At 52.5% G+C, this 12,106-nt stretch overlaps 1 protein-coding gene across 1 annotated transcript in view; it reads right to left on the bottom strand.

Moving 5' to 3' along the window:
* The window catches only part of SLC6A17 (solute carrier family 6 member 17), a 46,228-nt gene extending 34,274 nt beyond the window's left edge, over positions 1-11,954 (bottom strand). Inside the window, exon 1 of the mRNA XM_019730477.3 lies at positions 11,537-11,954. The gene's annotated coding sequence lies outside the window, so the exon portion shown is untranslated. The remainder of the gene's footprint in view (positions 1-11,536) is intronic.
* Positions 11,955-12,106: the final 152 nt, after the last annotated feature.

Raw genomic sequence — 12,106 nt, 5'->3', positions numbered from 1 at the left:
TGTCTCTGCTCAAATGTCCCCGCCTCAGGAATACCTTTCCGGACCATCAAATAGCAGCCCTCCCACTTGCAATCCCCACCCCCCACCCCACGTTATTTCTCTTTATAGCATGTATCACCACTGGCCCTTCTATATATCTATTTCTTTAGTACCCGGCCTTTCCACTAGAAATATAAACTCCACAAGGGGAAACACTTGGCTTATTTTGTTTGCTGCTGTGTCCCTCGTGCTGAGAAGAGAGAGAAGACAGTGCATGGCTCACATCACACAGCTGTCAGCTGTCACCACCCAGGTCTCCTCATTCCTGTGCTCGCTCCATGCTTTTAAAGGGGAGGTGGCAGCAGCGACTTGGAACAACCTCCCCTTTCTCCACCTCCCTCCCCAGTTCCCTGAAGCCTGGAGTTTCTATGCTGGTGAAAGGTCAGCTTTCAAACCAGAATGTGGAGATGTGATGTGTACCCAGCCAACGACCACAAAGCATTGCCTGGGACAAGCACCAGGACGAGAGATGCACCCAGGAGGGGCGATTTCTCTCCGGCCCTGCCTTCGCAGGCCGAGGAGACAGCCATGATCCAGGCCTCAGGAGGCCAGTGAGCTGCTGGTCCTGACCCACCACCAACCGTGCAAACTGGCACCATTGCCTTGACCTCTCTGAGCCTCAGTTTCCCTGTGTGTAAAATAGGTTGGTCTGAATAATCTTGGAGGTCCCTTTCAGCTCTGCATATATCCAGGGAGTGCCCCCACATGGGTGCGAGCAAGAAGTGACGTGCTCCAGGCACTAGACTTGCAGGTTTTTCAGCCTGTCACACCAGCTTCGTGAGAGCTCACCGGGGCATTGTGGGGATGCTTTGACAGCAGCCCAGCTGTACTCAAAGTACCCACTGGTAGTTGCTGGGTGGGTTGTATAGTTGCTTTCACGAGCAGCTCGTGAGATGATAAAGTCTCATGGCACTCTGACAGGAATGCCTCAATTACTTAAAGCTCAGTGCAGAGGGGCTGGAGTGCCAGGAAAGACTCCCTGACGTCTGTCACTTTGCAACCGGGTGTAGCTGACAGCGCAGAAAAGCACACGTGAGAGAAGCAGGACAGAGCCAAACTGTGCATCTTTTTAAAAAGAGAAAAAAAGAGCCCTACTGGGAAGCAGATAGGTAAAAATACCTCCTGCCTGACGGCTGAGGATGCCACCACAACTTTTCAAGCACAGCAGTCAGTGAGTACCTCAAGGAGGTGGGGATGGCTACTCACTCGAGACCAGGGCCACGCCAGAGCCCCTCCACCCCACAGCAGCCAGAGGCCCTTCTGGAATGCTAAGCCGGCCCTCTGAGCATCTGCCTCCTGGGGTTGGAGTATCGCTCACTCAGGAAGGTTGTATCAGGTAACTCAAGGGAATCGCTGATTTTCCAAGTCAGACTCCTAGAGGAATTGAATGAGAAGCCACCATCTCCGGGAAAGCAGGCAGCCAAGGTAACTACAGACCCCACAGTGCCTTGCTTCTACGAGTCCCATGGGGTGTGCCTCGCTTTGCTACCCTTAGGTCTCGAGGCTCTGGAAAGAGTGCTACACATTCTTAAATGCAAACCTCTACGTCGTCAGAGAAGCTACCCAGGCCATACAGCCAAGGTCCAATTCTAGACTAATCTGTGGTGAGAAGGAAGCAAGGTTGGGGTCCCTTTTTCTCAGAGACCTGAACAGCCTCCGGATTCCACATGACAAGCGGTGGTGGCCCAAGCAGTTCTCCTAATTATCTCAGAGCCTCTGTGCTTCCACTGAGCCCAAAACAGGTCAAACTGTTATCAGAGACACAAATTATCTTCTAAATTATTTTTAATTGTTTTATTGAAACCTCTGGCAGTCACCTGGGGCAAACTGCTCCTGACAGGCCCTGGCCTGCATTTGGTGGCGGATCTCCTCGGGTTTTCTCGCCCAGGAGCCCAGCACCGTTCTCGATCTCTCCCTCCTTCATGGTCCGTCCAAAAGTCATAAAGTGCTATCAGTGTGTTCAGGTCTGTCCTCTTTCTCACCATCATGCTCTACTTCAGACCTTCTCTGGGTTAGATGCCCACAGCAGGTTCCCAACTCACTGCTTCTTCTAGGCCTTCAGAGGCAGCTTCTTGAAATACCACATTGCCCCACTCCCACTTGCTGTGACATCTGCGTCTCCTCCACTGGGCCTCCCTCCCTTTCCCAGCCCACCCGCTACTCCCCTGCATGAATCCCTCCCCGTCCTCTGCCCACTGAAGCTTCCAGTCTTCGAAGGTGCAGCTCAAGGTCCACTATCTCGCCTCCATGACACCTTCCACGATTGTCTACGTGCCAATTAACGTCCCTTTCTTTCCCCTTCTCTGTCCGCTCCTTGTAACATATACTATTCTACACTTCTACCATATGGCTTTCTAGTATAGGTACTTGTTTACACGCATGATTCCTTTTCTCAGTGCCAGCGCCTGGCACACACAGGACAAAACATGAGACTTACAGATGTTCCAGGGTCAATGCCTTCCCACCCTCCAAGAACAACCTGCTCCCCATGTTGAAGTCCCAACCACTGCCTTCGCCTTTGAAACCAAGAGGCAGGCCTAAAAAGCTAATCGATCTGACTAGAGAGATGTTTAAATCTACCAGAAGTCTGCATGCCCAGCTGGGGGACTCTAATGGAGCACAGCCCTGCAGCACATGTGGGGAAGACCCCAGGACTTAGAAGCCAGCTTTGTGTTCCTTATTCATCTGTGAAATAGGGAACAGTGCCTACCTACCAACTGCATCTGCTTACCACATGGATAGGAGGAGAAAGAACGAAAAGCTTATTGAGAAGCCAAATAAACAGAACGGTCACCTCTGACTCCATTTCACAGATTTGCCAGGTTTGGGTCGTGGTCTCCCACCCATATCTCCGTTGACACCATCTTTGCCAGTGCCTTACGCATGCTCAGTAAATGTGACACAAATCAACTGAATGAATGAATCGATGAACTCATGCTTTTTGAGCTCCCCCAAATTTTCTAGAGTCTAATTTCCCAGCTTCAAATTTTTCCCATTTTCTGCCACGATATTCTGATCCCAAGAACATCTGATCCCCAAGGATGCCCCAAGCAGCAGTTTACAGCTAAGGTATTGCTCGGCCATTGTTCATTGACTTTTCGCCTCTTACAAGGAGCCACTGTTCTTGCCTCACTTTCTCCACTTTGTAGACAGGATCCGTCCAAGACATAAACACCGGATGGGCCCAGCCTTGGCACAGAGCGTTCCCGGGGGCTGGTGGGACCTTTCCAAACAACTCCGGCAAAGGAGCCAGTAGAATCTTCTGCTGCCTGTCTCACCTTCCTGTTGCATTTTCCAAGTGTGTTCTCTGCAGTCGGTATTTTGTTTTCATAGCCAAGGAAGAAGGGAAGTAAGAAAAGGGGCAGATGGTCCCGAGGGGGAGGAACTGGCACTGGGAAATGCGGGTAGGACCAGGGCAAACCATTTTACCATTTCACATGGGGGGGGATGCATCGCGTGGGTTATGTAGCAAGAGCAGCACCTGGCCGCCCCACGGACGCATTAACCTTGAATTTAGGTGAGGAGGGAACTTCTGAAGGCAGAGTGGGTGTGGTAATAATAACGACGACAGTCAGAGCACACAGGCGATAGTCTTGAGGGTGGACTCCATCACAGCAGAGCCGCTCTGTGGAGCAGCCGTTACCTCCTTTCACCCCACTAATAACTGTATGCGGTTGGTATCACTATTATACCCATTTTACAGATGAAGAAGTAGAGGCTTAGAGGGATTAATTACCTATCTTTCATTGAACTTGAGGCCTGTTAATGCTGGTATTTTCTTGAACTTACCTGAAAGGGTCAATGGAAGGTTTTTCACCCAATGAAGTCGCCACTGCCTCCTGACCACCAGCCACTTTAAGACGTCGTTAATAGTCACATCTTAAAATCGGGACAGGATGTGCAATGTGCGAAAATATGTATCTTGGGATGGACGAAATAAGGCACACAGTCAAAAAGTGGAGGCCCTGGGTCCCCACCAACCATCTGACACTAGGACCTGACTCTCCACCACGACACTGTCACAGGAAAGCCACGGGGTTTGGATCCAGGGAAACCTGGAGTTGAGTCCCGGGGCCACTCACTGCCTAGGAGTCTGTGAGAAAGCACACAGCCTCCCTTGGTTTCAGCTTCTGAACCTGAAAAGACGGGGATGAGCCTCCGACCTCCTGAGGCTGTCATGCGGATAAAATGAGATAACACGGGGGGCACAGCACAAGCCCGTGAGAACATGGGAGAAATGCGCTCAACCAGCAACAGGGGCGCCTCCACCCCCTGTCCCACAATGTCCCAGAACTGATGTGAAACATGCACGTGGGACCCGAGAGTGTGGGTGGGGGCTGGCAGGGGAGGCAGGTGCTTGGTTACAACTGATTTCCCTCTTCCCTCTTGGGCTGAAGGAGAATGGAGCCCAGAGAATCCTGTGAACTAGAGATACTGCTGAAATGTGGGATTTTAAAAGTTCTCTTTGGGTGGGGGATTTTAAAAATTCTGTATTTTCCCCTCCCTCTTGCCATCCTTCCTCTCCTTTACTTCTATCAACAAAGATTTACTGAACACTAACTATGGACCAGGCCCTGTTCTCATACAGCAGTGAACAGAGCAAACAGAGTCCTTGCCCTGTAGGACTTCTAGTGCAAAGGGACAAATAAAAATCAGACAAATATATAATTCATAGTGTATAAATAGGCATATACTATATTTATAATGTAGATAAAGAAATCAAATAAATAAATTATAAAGAGTAGGAGGGAGGGATGTAGTGAGGGATATAAAAGTAGTGAGGCAGGGATGTTACAATATATAGGGAGATCGGGAAAGCAACTCTCAATAAGACCTACTAGGGTGAGAGAATGAGCCATGTTGCTATCCCGGGAAAGCACTTGGGGCAGAGCGAACAGGACGTGCAAAGGCCCTGAGGCAGCACCAGCATGCTTGGTGAGTATAAGAACCAGATAAAAGGGCACCATGCCTAGAGCATCCTGAGCAAGGGAAGAGTAGCAGGTACTGAGACAGGAGTACAGCTAGAACCCCAAGCAGGCAACATTCGCAGGCCACGGAAAGGACTTTTGCTTTCCTGTCAAGGCTAACCAGAAGTTATTGGCAGTTTTCGATCGGGGGAGTGGTATGACCCAACTGTTTTAAAAGGGATGACTCTAGTACAACTGAAGAAACAGGAGCGAAGGTAAGAGATGATGGTTACCTGGGCCAGACAGTTAGATGAGGATTAGGTTTTAAACAAGAGGGAGATAGAAGACCCCAGGCTGCTGAAGGACACACAAGGGCCCAGACGGGTAGAAGATCCGTGAGACTGTCTCAGTTTGGAACATGAATTGTTTTTAAAAATCAGATGTGAAAATAAAAAGTCCAGGAGCAACAAGTGAAGGCCTCACTCCCTTTTTCCCTCATCATGGGAGGCCCATGGTGGTGACAGATGGGTCCTCACAGTATCTGCCTAAATCCTCTGACCTGGATTTTCTTAAAGCCTCTATTCTCTCTTGTCTCAGAGGGAACCAAGGGTGTCCAATTACCTGAGCCACCCACAAGACTGCTGAAGAGCACTTGAAGGAATAGTGATCAGAAACCCTTAATTAAAGTCCCAACATGATGTCTCTTTCCTGAGAACCAGAAATATTTGTGTCTCATCAGCCTCAGTACAGCTTTGTGGAGGGGTGGGAAGAAAAGCACTCCTGTCAGGAACAAGTTGCAGGGAGCAAGCTTTTTTGAAGACCTACTATGCTTACACATATTATTCACACCCCCAATAACTTGGGATGAAACGTAATTCTCATTTTGCAAACCAAGAAACCTGGGCTAAGGGAAGTTAATGATCAGGTACAAGATTACCCAGCCACGAAGTGGAAGAATGGGGATTCCAACCATGGTGTCCCCAACTCTGCAGCCCATGTTCTTTCCGATATACTAGTGCTTTCCAATGTTTTGCATGCGATAACACACAGAGAAGAGCATACTGGAATGGCATACTGGGGTACATGGAGGGGGCGCCACCATCCTAGGCGACTCCAGGCGACTCCAAGGGATGGAGGCATCATCGATTGTGGTCCACAAGCTGCCCATCTGTGGCACTGGTTAGGACGTTTTCCAACGTGCTGTGCTGCATTGCAAAGCGGTACACCTGCGTCTCATTCACCAAGACAACACGAGGCTGAGTCCATCTACCATCGTTTCTCCCTAAGGTCAGGAGCCTCCTCACTTGGCCAGATTCTTTCCCAAAGCCAACAATATAAAGCAATTTGGGGAACTGGTCAAGGAGAGTCCTTCCATCTGTTCAAAAGGAGTCCCCAAATTACCAGCAGGCAGGTTGCCTCAGCGATGTGCCAGGACCGTGGACAGTGCCCACCGGGCCATTCTGGGAGCCAGGGCGGGGTTGCCCAGTGCAGGAGCTTGGCTCTCCTCCCTTTAGAACGCCCCCACCCCCCAAACACAAGGCCCACATCCTCACTGCCCATGTACTCACCTGACAGCACCTGATGAAGCCACGCCCCCAGGTGACTGTTCACACCTCTTGAAAGGTAGCTCTTATCAAAGAGCACTCCCCACCTGGCGTGGGATTTAAAACCACAGGAACCCAGGGGTCTAATAAGTAAAGAGAAAATGCAACCAGCAGGAATTTGGGGTGTGGGCCAATGAATTCTATTTGCAACCGAAAGACTGGGTGGCAAATTAGTGGTGCACAGAATCCAGCAGAAATTCTAATTAAAGCAGTAATTTGAAATGATGGATTACAGCGAGAGGCCACTTGTCATCTTCAAATGAGCCATGCGTAGGTTCAGGAAGGCAGAGTGGCAGCGCAGTGGGACAAATGTAGCTGATGAGATGACCCCAGGGCCTGGGAGTGGGGCCGTTATTTCCTCTGGCCCTACCCTTACCCCACTCTCACGCTGCAAAAAGCCAGAGCAAACAGGGCTTTAAGTTTCACCCCCCAAGTTGGGCACTCGGGCTGCCCAAGGCTCACCTGGCCCAGATTTATTCTCTAACGAAATATACCTGGTTCTGAACATGAGAATAATGTCATGCAGTAATCCATCTTGCACCTGAGCTTATTATGTTTTCACAGGGAAGTTTCCTGTACACAGTGAATATCTAATTATACATATATTAGATACCTGGATTTATCCATAGATGAACAATGTTTTAATTTTTAAAATTATTCGTGGCAGGAGTGGGTGTGGGGGAATTATCAAAGGACTGCCATTTGTCTCCACAAAATGGCTACCTATGGAGCGACGGTTTCTGGGACGACCTCTGTGTATCCTCTGGGGGTGAGGGGCGTACTGATGCTTCCATGCCCATTATCCGCCCTCACTTACAGGAACTTCCCACCAAGATCAGGATGGTTTGGAGGTGCCAGGCAGGCTGGGACAGTAAGGGCCTGTTCCTCCGTGGTGGTGATTTCTCAGTGAGGATAGAGATGGAGAAGCAAGAGGAAGCAGATGCCAAGTTTCCCAGAATAGCCAAGGACGCAAGTGGCAGAGCCCCAAAGGTGAGGAGAGTGGCTCTCCAGGGGATAAGACCAGGTAGCAAGCAGTGTCCCTCTCAGCAGCTCATGCCAGCAGCTGCTGTAAATAATCCCGGAGTGTTAGCAGTTTTGCTCTGGGGTCGCATCAGAAACTGCTGGAAAGTCCCTGGCACATACTCTCCAGCAGAGAAACCTGACACACGAGAGCTCCCACCAGCGACTGGCCATCCTGATCGTACAGGTGCAAAAATCCTCAGGGCAACATCCAGTCTGCTGCTCTGACTTCCCTCACTGCTCCCAGCCCCGACCCCTGACTTGGACAAACTGGAAGGGAATGAGGTCAGCGGAGACAGAGGTCAGGAAGAGAAAGGCGGACAGGACCATAAAGCACCAAGATGGAGCCTGGGATCTTCTGGATTCCAACCTACTTGGAACAATGAACTACGTTCCCCAAACCGGAAGTGTAGGTATGTTCATTCTCTATCAATGTCCCATTGGGGGAGCCTCAGTTCCCCCTTTCTCAGGGCACTAGCTTAAAGAACTGGACCCACATGTTTAGACAACTTCATTTGAGTAAATGCCTACGTGGTCAGCAAACATTTATAAAAAAAACTTATTATAGAGACGTAACACACAGTGGTTAAGAGCAGGAAGTTTGCAATCTGACAGACCTGAGTTCAAATTCTCAGGTTACCACTCCCTCCTTGGGTGACCTTGAGCAAATTATTTAACCTCTCTGAACCTCAAATTCCACATCTGTGAACTGCAGAGAGTAGTATCTGTCTCCTGGGATTATAGTGAAAATTAAAGAGACGGTGTATGAATAAAGCACTTAGTACAGTGCAGAAGCCTCAGTAAAAAGCTGGATGTTAGCACTACATGCCAAGCACGGCGTGAGCTGCTAGAATCCAGAACTATACCCACCCCTCCTCCAAGCTCACAAAGTAGGCATTTCCCCACAGATAACTGTCCCACCTGAGTTCAGGAGCTTGTATTTACACAGGTTTACCCGTGGTTCTGTGCTTTTCACCTTTGGAAGCCTGGGACACCAGCAAAGGGAAGCTAGCGTCAAAGGACTCTGCAGGGGCTGAGTGACAGTTTTGGCTTTTCCCCACCATCCCTAGTGCTCCTAATATGTGTCTGTGAGGATTCTTGAGGCCCAGTCTGGGAGCGAGAGATAACTCAGACCGGGTTCTAGAATGAAAGCCCCAGTGCATCTTCCCTTTAAACTATTCTGCTGCTTATCTTAGCAGCTTTAAAGGGATTAATGATGAATTGCCCTGCTGCAGCAATCCTGAACAGGAGAGGAGTCTGAGGGAAGGGAAGATGCACAGGCAGAAGGGGCCTGCTTCTCAGGAATCCTCTCCTCTCTGTCTCTAGCATCCTTGGAATTTGCCAGATCCAACAGAAAGGGAATGATTTCCAGGGTGCATGTGCCACATACACACACATGCACGCATTTCCAGGAGCAGATTGGAGTCCCCTGGGTCAGCATGGCTTTTCTTCCTGCACCTTCTTCTTCCACTCTTGAGGCACAGACATCATCTTAGTTCAGCACCAAGTCTAGATACATAGCAGAGGAGGAAGCAAGGAACCCACGACCTTCAGGGAACGCAGGGAACACCTGTCCTCTCCTGGAAAGGCCAGCTTCATCTCTCCTGGACAGTTGTCTTGCAGCTTCCAACTCCAATATGGATAGTACAGATGGGGAGGGCAATAGCAAGACGTGATCAAAGGGCAGGGACCCCTGAAGCCCACCCAGCAAGTGCTGTAACTTGGGACCAGGCCACAGTCATGAACAAGCCTAAGGAGTCAAGGTCTGTGCTGGAGTCTTGCTCTGGAGCTATCCCAGATAGCCAAGGGCACTCAGCAGAGCCAGCAGCAGCGAGCCCTGCCCCCACCCTCTACCTTCAGCCCTGCTCTTCCTCGGTCTTCCCCATTCAGGGTCTCCTGGGGAGAACTGAGGGTTGGAAGCAGGGCAGTTTGAAGCTGAGGTACGGGTCCTTCTCAACCACATGTGAAGCCCTGCCACTTTCTTTCGTCTCCACACTCCCTCTCACACCAAGGCGCAAGGACAGGGAGAGAAAGAAGCATCTCTGGATAAGGCCCCTAAAGAAAGAGGTGGGAACTCACATGTAATACGCGTTTGCTATGTGTCCACACTGGGCTCAAAATAAGCCTGCGGCAAAGGCACCATAGGCATCCCTGTTTTTCAACTGAGGCAACCAAGGCTCCAAAGGTAAAGTGACTTGCCCAAGGTCACCCCACACTGGCTCACGGCAGAGTATTGGGCCATTCTGACCACAATCACAGAGCCTCGCTGGCAGGCTCTCCTCCAATCCCTCCCCCCAACCTGGCCCTGCTCACCTTCCTGGGGGTCAGAGCTCTAGGACCCTTGCCCAGGAGACAGGCAGCCTGAGCTCCGCTTAGCTCACTCGGAGGACTTGCCCACCTCTGGTCAGTGGCCCCCAAACACTGGGATCTCCAGCCATTCCCACTCACAAGTCCGGGTACCAAACCTCATTCCACTCACAAGCAGCTGACACAACTCACTGTGTGACTCCAGCCAAACAAACTCACTCCAGTCAGAGCTGGTGGGCACCATTTGCCTCCCGCACTGACTCATCCTCCAGGCGGAGCTGTAGGGATTCGCTGAAACTCACCACCTACTTAGCCACAGATGCTCCATTCGAGAAAAAGCCAGCAGAGGAGCTGGAGCCTCCAATTTCCCCGTGGATGGGCCACAGCCAAGGACAATCAGATGTGACCTCAAAGTCGTTCCTGCCCAGATGATGGGTCCACCTCACAGACCACGGGATAATGTAAGCACAACATAAGACACAAGAAGCCCCCCACTGTTAACCTCGACACCCTGAGACCTTGTTCTCCAGGCATCAGTCAGGGTGTCCAGCATGGCCTAACAGGATCTAACTAAACTTTTGGGGTTTTTTTTTTTTGAGCCATTACTGGATCTTAGTTTCTGGAAGTTCCTGTTAACAAGGGCATTGCCCTCAAAAGAATCTCCCAACCCAACCCCCACCTGCCTGCCTTCACAGCTGAATTGCCCCCAAAGGTAGCTCTGGTTAGAAATTCCATCATCCAAAGGGCCCATTAAAAAATTTCTCAAAGAAGGAAAGACGGATGAAATCAAATTCATTTTAAAAAGACAAACTCTTCTTAACAGCAACTGAGTCCTGTACGGTGAGTGGCCTCAGGATTTCTGAACACTTGGAGCCCTGACAGGGCTGTGTGGGCTTTAAAACGAAACACCAGGCTTCCTTCCACCGCGGCTGCGCCCCTGGAGTCCTGCAAGCATCGCCTGAGAGCACCGTGCGCACAGGTATAAACGTGGCTGAGGCCTGTCTCTCGAGACGGCGCCCCCTCTAGACCTGCACCCCACGAACGTCACCCATCTCTGACATGCGCTTTCCTGGAGGGTGCACGGGCTCCCCGTTAGCTCCGAATTCAGCGAGGACCAGACCCAGGGCTGGGAATTAAATATTCATCTCGGGCGTGGGCACTCTGCTTCTCCTGCCAATGTTACTGTCAAGGTCACAGGCCTGAAGCCGAGCGGCTGGGGCTGGGGTCTCCAAGCGGCGCAGGAGCCGACCGGCGGGAACTGCGCCCTGGGCGCGCAGCTCCAGGCGGCGAGACCAGCCGGGCCTCCTCTCCGGTCGTCCTCGGGCGCTGGCCTCTACAGCTCTGCCCCATTACCTTCGGAGTTCTTGGGCCCATCTGAGCCCCGGAAGCTGGAGCCGGGTGTCCAACACGTGAGCACCACGCTAGGCACCCCCGATGCGCCGGAGGAGCCAACCCCCCCACCTCCGGGCTCCGTCACCAGGCAACGGAGGCTGGAGCGGCGTGAGGAGCCCCAGCTCTTGCAGGGCCGGGCGGATACCCGGGCAGCGCCGCCTCGCACCCGGGTTCTTAGGCCTTCCTGGCTGGGGCGGGGCTGGAACAGCTAAAGTTGCGGTGGCTGACCTGGTAAAGCCGGGCGGGGCGCGACCGGCGGCGACTCACCTGTCCCGAGTGTACCGTCGCGCGGACCCGGCCGGAGCACTCCTGCTGAACAGCTGCGGTCCCCGGCGGGTCGCGGGCGCACAGCCCCTCCCACTGGCAGCCCGAGTCTGGCGACGACGGGCACCGGTCGGGGCTGGGAGGGGACCGGAGCCGCGCGCCCGTGCACGAGACTCTGCTCGCTCCTCGCTCCCGCCCTCGCCGCGGGTCGTGGCTCAGCTCTCGCCCGCGGTGCGCTCAGCCCTCTGGGGAGCGGCCCGGGGACCCAGGCCCCGCAGCGGAGGGAGCGCGTGGGGCTGAGGGAGCCGGAGCCGAGTGGCGCCCTCCCTGCTCCCTGGTCCCTCCAGCTCTGCGGAGCGGAACGGAGCTGGGCGGAGCGCAGCGCGCACTGTTCCCTCGCTTTCCGAAAGGCCACCCTGGCGGCGGGGCGCCGTGACGCAGGCTTGACTCACGCGCGGGCCCGCGTCAATGCGAGGCTCTGGGGCTGCGAGTGAGGCTATGATTGCCGACGCAGGCGGAGAGGGTGGGCAGGGAAAGGGAGAGGGGCTGCCCCGGGAGCAGCCTCTTGAATCC

The sequence above is a fragment of the Rhinolophus sinicus genome, chromosome 7 (genome assembly GCF_057876585.1).
Source record: "Rhinolophus sinicus isolate RSI-liver-muscle chromosome 7, RSI-T2T, whole genome shotgun sequence".
Classification (NCBI taxonomy): Eukaryota; Metazoa; Chordata; class Mammalia; order Chiroptera; family Rhinolophidae; genus Rhinolophus; species Rhinolophus sinicus.
The sequence above is the reverse complement of the archived record's forward strand: the minus strand, read 5'-3'. Positions and strand labels throughout refer to the sequence as shown.